The sequence below is a fragment of the Xiphias gladius genome, chromosome 19 (assembly GCF_016859285.1).
Source record: "Xiphias gladius isolate SHS-SW01 ecotype Sanya breed wild chromosome 19, ASM1685928v1, whole genome shotgun sequence".
Lineage (NCBI taxonomy): Eukaryota > Metazoa > Chordata > Actinopteri > Istiophoriformes > Xiphiidae > Xiphias > Xiphias gladius.
The window spans coordinates 28,117,247-28,124,769 of NC_053418.1; the positions used below are offsets into that span (position 1 = coordinate 28,117,247).

The 7,523-nt window shown below is 38.2% G+C and overlaps 1 long non-coding RNA gene across 1 annotated transcript; it reads right to left on the minus strand.

The window, feature by feature from the left end:
* Positions 1 to 42: 42 nt before the first annotated feature.
* On the minus strand, positions 43 to 6,248 carry LOC120805612. Its single transcript, XR_005709575.1, has 3 exons — positions 6,107 to 6,248; positions 1,067 to 1,245; positions 43 to 723 (listed from the first exon to the last, which is right to left on the minus strand). It is a non-coding gene; the product is annotated as an uncharacterized LOC120805612 (long non-coding RNA).
* Positions 6,249 to 7,523: the final 1,275 nt, after the last annotated feature.

The window sequence follows — 7,523 nt, forward strand, 5'->3', positions numbered from 1 at the left end:
ATTTTTTTATTTTTATAAAGACATAAAAAGGAGGTCCAATGCTTTGAACTATATTTCTGGGATGTCTGTGAATTTTTTCCATTAACCTGCCGGTTCATTTCTTGTTTATTTGATTAATTGTTTGGTCTAAAAAACATCAGATATTTCCAAGACCCCAAGGTGGTCTCTAAATTGCTTCTTCTGTCTGACCAGCAGTCCAAAACCTAAAGACCTTCAAGCTACTACAGTTTTACATGTAAGACATGTAAAAACAAATACCTTTGACAAGATGAAACCATACAATTTTTAGCATTTTTGCTTGACAAATGACTTGCTTTTAAAAATAATTGCCAATCAATTCTCTGGCAGTTGAAAAATCGAGCCAGGCCTGCTGTTTGCAAGGGGACTCAAACGCACGATTCAGGACACAGTTCAAGGTTCCACAAAAATCAAAGTCTTTACTACAAAAAAAGGACAGTGCACAGGCAGGCAAACAAACCGAAAGGTGGCTAGGCAAAAGAAGAGGGGAAAACTAGGCTACGAATAACAAAAACCAAGACCACTAACACTAGGAGAAGGCTAGGACCCTTGTCACAAGGAACAAGATGACTTGGCAGAAAGGGAAGGGAGCACAGAGAATGAATACCATAGGAGAGGGGACACAATTAGACACAGGTGACACAAATCAGGGGCATTGCAGACAATCACAGTGGCGGGAAACACACGAGGCCAGGAAGTGGGGATCTGAAACGAGAGGAAGAGTTAGTGACACCAAAATAAAACAGGAAACACTGTACAAAGGAAAAACATGACCTAAAGAACAGGGTGGGAGATGACAATGCTAAGCCAGGCTAACCACATCCTGACCCCAGCTCTGTACTTAACATTCAAACATGAGATTGAAATCCATCTTCTCATTTCACTCTCAAACCAGAAAAAACAAATGATCATACTTCCCAAGATGCTGAACTATTTCTTTAAATTTTGCATTCTCATGTCAGTGACATACACACAGAGGACAGATTGTCAGTGTTTCTGATGAAACTCTTTAAGCAAAGAAAAGAAAGAAAAGTATATTGGTCCAAACCTTCGTTGTGTGACCGTCAAAGACTGGTATAAAGGCCAATTTGGAGAGTTGGACACTTTGGACTGTCCATTGATAAGGACACATTGGTGGCGTTGACCATCGTCTGGGAGTAATGCTGCAACAAGTCCTGGTGTTCCACATGCTGGCTCACTGTCACACTGTCATGGCTTATTGGAAGACTTGAACAGAACAGAGCCCTAGTTAATGTTACTAGTAACACCTGTGCTATTGGCACAATGACAAGTCAAAATGTCTGCTGTGAAAAAGGTCTATACAGCTTTACATTGTTATTTTATTTATGGACATGTCCACAAGATGAAAAAATACTTACTAAATGAAAGTTTAAACAATCCCAAAGTGAACATGCAAGAAACTGTTGTGGTTTTTAAGAGGATCCTCTGCATGTCTCCACTAACTAGTGTGTGTCTGATTAAGAGCACTGTGCTCAAAACATCATTTGTAGTACATTGCACTAGGATCTTTCAATGTGTAGGCATTATTGTTTCGATATGAGTCTCCAAAATTGGCATTCTTAGAACTTTCAATAAAAGGTGGTCTGGCCACAACATCATGCAAATAGGACTACCGGTATTGCACTGAACCTCCTGATCTGCATAAACAACAAAAACAAAAGACACATTTTAAACCTAACTAATCGCCTGTAAAGTGAAAACTATTATACATATGTATTTTGACATACTTTACTGTTTTTAAAAACAGCTGCGTTGTGGCTCTAGTGATGGCATTGTCAGTCAGTCCACCACTTTGTCTCAGACTAAAATATCTCAACAACTATTTGATGAATTGTCATGAAATTTTGTACAAACATAATCCAATGATTTTTAATTTAGTGCTACCAGCAGGTCAAAGTTTTCACCTATTTGGTGACCACTTTTAAGTGGTCTCAGACTTCATCTACAAGACAGAATGGCACAGTACCTTGGTTTATGACCAAATACCTGCAAAAGTAATGACATTCTAACCAGCCCCAGCTACTGTATACCCTGTGTTTAGAGCTGATTAACAAACATAAGCATGCCAAACACTAAACATACTGACGTTATCATTTAGCTAAAAGCACTGCCGTGGTTAAGTACAGCTTTGCAAAGCCACAAGAGATCTGTAAAGCAGTTCTTTAAAATATAAACAAAAGAATCTTAAGATAGATTCTATATTTCACTGGTAACAAGAGGCCAGTACCAGGGAGTTACGGTCTCTGTGCTTGCTACCAGGGAGTCTCTCTGCTACATTTTGAAGATAGACTGACTCCCACATGCTATCTGGAAAAGCATTTCAAATATGTATTGGGAAAGAAATAGCTAAAATGAATATTGTGGGAACAATACCTTTGTTGTATGAGCTAAAAAAAAACATTCAGCAGCCTCACCATTTACTTATCTCCTGACTCCTGACCAGACCCAACAGGACTGATGCAGTCATTTCATTGTTGGATTTCACTGCCATGAATTGGCAGGTATTAACACCCTTCATTCGGTGAAGTACCGAAAACAGGCATGCATTTATATGTGGAGATATTCAATGTTATACCAAACTCATTTGCTATGGTGTTTGCATTATGTGACCAAAATCACAGTGAATAAATGTTCATGGTTCACAAGAGGGGGGCTACTATAGTCACTATGTGGAGAATTTTAATGTGATCATAAGAAAGGGAGAAAGCTGCAGTATAATCATTCTTCCACTCACTAGTACTGAAAGAATATCCAACATGCAATTTGTTTATAATTCAGTTAGCAACTCTACTATATGTAACAAATTAGGCAAAGATAAGGTTGGTTTAGGGGCCAGTGATGAAAATGTTTGAGAAGTCCAGTTACTGTACGCCATGAGAGAAGGAGACAGATGCACAGATGGAAAGGTGTTATTTTTCCAAGCAGACCGATTGACTTGATGTGTGCAGGTGGACGCAGAGAGACTGGAATCTTGACTCCATGTGTTGAGAGAAGGTGAGAGATAAATTTGGACGTAACTCTGTCACAGGAGCCCATCCAAACAATGACAGTTTAATGGCTACAGTGTGTCCGGAGCTGCCAGAGAGCAACACTGCAGTGCACTTAAATACAAAATTCGTGATGATAGATGTTAAGACTGAACACATGGAGGGATACCTTTCTGTCCTCAATATCACTCTTATGTTTAACTTTGATTATTCAACATTAGGGCAGCTTGGTGAGGATTCCAGCAATTGCTCTGTTTCATATTTGTACCTGGGAGCTGCTCAGTACACCCTGTAAGATATCAGTAACCAACAGTAGAACTGTGTATTTGAAGTGAGGAGGTTCCATGCATGAATGAAATGAACCTCATTTTTTTCAAGATCTTTTAAATTTTTTTTGCCATTATTAGATAGTGATAGCACATAGTAGATACAGAGAGGAAACAAGAACACAACACAACAAAAGAGGGGTCCATCATGCAGCAAAGGTCTCCAGCTGGAATCAAACAGAGGACATTGCAATTAAATGTTATGGTATGTGTCTAAACAAAAAAAATTGTGTTTCCGCAATGACTGTATATAAATTTTGTATACTGGCTGAAATGTTCTGTGTTGAGATCAGAGGCAAAGTGTAGATAAAGTAAATGTCTTGGTGATTAAAGGAATATGGGATGTTCAGATCTCTTAGATTCTCAGTTCAGATCTCTTAGATTCTCATTCTCACTTCCTCTGGCATCACCATGAGGTTAACAATTTGGATTGGCCGCAACAACAGGGCCAGGCCTATAAACACAGATGTCTGTGGCTGCCTTACTGAGCAAAGGACTGACTGAGTAATAAAGTTACACCATTGGTCAGCAGATGCAATGAAACGAGCAGAAATGACATATTAACATCACGTTTTAATTATATTATCTCTTCACCTAACAATGCAATTTTTCCTTTGCAGATATTTTTTGGAAATCTTGTTAAAGTTTGCACTACATTTGGATGGAATCCTGACTATTGACTCTGACCTTGTTTATCAACAATTTTTTTTGTTTAGACGCATACCATAACATTTAATTGCAATGTCCTCTGTTTGATTCCAGCTGGAGACCTTTGCTGAATGATGGACCCCTCTTTTGTTGTGTTGTGTTCTTGTTTCCTCTCTGTATCTACTATGTGCTATCACTATCTAATAATGGCAAAAAAAATTTAAAAGATCTTGAAAAAAATGAGGTTCATTTCATTCATGCATGGAACCTCCTCACTTCAAATACACAGTTCTACTGTTGGTTACTGATATCTTACAGGGTGTACTGAGCAGCTCCCAGGTACAAATATGAAACAGAGCAATTGCTGGAATCCTCACCAAGCTGCCCTAATGTTGAATAATCAAAGTTAAACATAAGAGTAATATTGAGGACAGAAAGGTATCCCTCCATGTGTTCAGTCTTAACATCTATCATCACGAATTTTGTATTTAAGTGCACTGCAGTGTTGCTCTCTGGCAGCTCCGGACACACTGTAGCCATTAAACTGTCATTGTTTGGATGGGCTCCTGTGACAGAGTTACGTCCAAATTTATCTCTCACCTTCTCTCAACACATGGAGTCAAGATTCCAGTCTCTCTGCGTCCACCTGCACACATCAAGTCAATCAGTCTGCTTGGAAAAATAACACCTTTCCATCTGTGCTTCTGTCTCCTTCTCTCATGGCGTACAGTAACTGGACTTCTCAAACATTTTCATCACTGGCCCCTAAACCAACCTTATCTTTGCCTAATTTGTTACATATAGTAGATTTGCTAACTGAATTATAAACAAATTGCATGTTGGATATTCTTTCAGTACTAGTGAGTGGAAGAATGGTTATACTGCAGCTTTCTCCCTTTCTTATGATCACATTAAAATTCTCCACATAGTGACTATAGTAGCCCCCCTCTTGTGAACCATGAACATTTATTCACTGTGATTTTGGTCACATAATGCAAACACCATAGCAAATGAGTTTGGTATAACATTGAATATCTCCACATATAAATGCATGCCTGTTTTCGGTACTTCACTCAGCCTAATGCCGTATAGAATTTACAGGCGGCTGTGTAGTAGAATGCAGCTCATGGTTTGTGGCAGACCTTTTTAATGCATTATCAGAGCCCTGTCATGTGTGAATGGCGTCTCATTGGTGGAGGAAGGATGAGAAGGACAAACGCAGTCAGTGATGAAGTTACTCTACAGGTAGACAAGTCTTTCACTACACATACTCAGGGAAAAAAAAAATTCATAGTCGCGACGTTTCAGGGAAAACACTTTGTTACTGTTTTACCTTGTCAGATGAGAGTTATACTCTGTCGTGGAAACAGAAGTGGAAAAACATGATTACAGTTTCCTGAATCTGAAAGTCTTCTTAATATGAATCTTTTATATTTCTCATGCATTGACTGCTATGTTCAGTGACTACATGCAATGTCTTAAATGTCGTGTTCTCTCTGTGGGCTGTGGGCTGTGGGCTGGGATCCTGATGTGGGTGTGTTATTCTGCCTACTCCCTCCTGTTATCTGGAGAGCATTTGGATATGAACTGACTGACAGTCACTACAATATTGTACTGAACCTCTGAAATTAAAATACAATAACCTCAATGTTGAGAAGCTAAAACAGAAGATGTATTACTAAGATACATATGAATAAGATTCATGAAGGGTAAATACAGTTTTGACAGAAATATCATAGGAATATTTCAAACTATTGTAGTGATGTTACCTACAAGAATCTGAGTACGTTAAGCTCACTCTAAAATACTAAACCTAAGCATATATAAGCCAGATATTTTAGAAATATTATAAACGGCCTTAAATTATAAATTAAGACAACTAATGCTCTGGATTTTCATTTTTCAATGATTTAATTCTTGCCAATGGTGTTTTCCACCTGCATACTGATTTTGTTTTTCATGCACTCCTGCTGATTAATATAACACTCCTCTCCTGCTACCATCATGAAATATATTAGACATAATCAATAACAAATTTCACATTTGTGCTTGTTATGTTTTATGCAGATGGAAAAAGATTATACTAAACCATCATAGTATAGACACCTTTCTTATTCCCAGTTGATGGAGCAAGTGTTCTCAGACTTCTGTCCTCAGCTGGAGAGAACTATTAGTTTGTCTGAAGGCTGATGGATCTCACTGGTGATCTGAACTGTTACAGATAAAGCTCTGTTAAACTGTGATGAGATTCATGATATCATTAGCTGAGATGGCTGGTAGGGGACAACTCACACAGCTCATTATCTTTAAGTAGCTCCAATCAGTCACATTACTGCCAGCTTTGTGCATACCACAATACCGTGAAACTATAGGCCAGTATCCTCAACACTGGGTGCAAAAGCTCTGCACGTGTTCTCTCAATTGAACACAAATGTATCATCAGTTTTTTTCTGCTTACCCACTGGATGATGCACTGGAGAATGCTCACAAGAACATACAGTGGGGTCCAAAAGTCTGAGACCACTTTCCCATTCAAGTGTATGGTTATAATAGAAGATATCACTCATTTGCCAGTGCATTAGGAAGCCAATAAACTAGCTAAAACTAATGCAGTCTAATAGACCAGTCCTGCAATAAATCCTCATTCATGAAGGGTTCAGTGTTCAGTTTTAGTTAAAACTATGTTAAAGGGGTGTTGATTCAATTGTAAGATCATTTTGGAGGATGTAGTCTGTGACTCTGATGAACTGCACTGCATTATGTTGACAGGTTTTCCTGTTTCCTTATGCTAAAATTGTTTAAATCCATTCTTTTCCCTAATCAATCTATACTCAATACCCCATAATGACAAAGCAAAAACAGAATTTTCGAAATTTTGTAAATTTATTAAAAAGGAAAAACTGAAAAGATGAATTTAAATTATTCTAGCATAAGGCTGCAACATAAGAAAAAGTGAAAAAAGTGAAGGTGTCTGAATACTTTATGAACATTTTGACACTAAACACTTGCTGCTAACCTGCTTACTGTTGAACTGTGGAGTTTCTCAGTGATGGTGCATGTGTCTCATTTATCCATGGCTGTTACAGAACTGCTAGGCTCCAGCTAGTCCAGTGTGAAATGAATGAAGGGTGTTAATACCTGCCAATTCATGGCAGTGAAATCCAACAATGAAATGACTGCATCAATCCTGTTGGGTCTGGTCAGGAGTCAGGAGATAAGTAAATGGTGAGGCTGCTGAATGTTTTTTTTTAGCTCATACAACAAAGGTATTGTTCCCACAATATTCATTTTAGCTATTTCTTTCCCAATACATATTTGAAATGCTTTCCCAGATAGCATGTGGGAGTCAGTCTATCTTCAAAATGTAGCAGAGAGACTCCCTGGTAGCAAGCACAGAGACCGTAACTCCCTGGTACTGGCCTCTTGTTACCAGTGAAATATAGAATCTATCTTAAGATTCTTTTGTTTATATTTTAAAGAACTGCTTTACAGATCTCTTGTGGCTTTGCAAAGCTGTACTTAA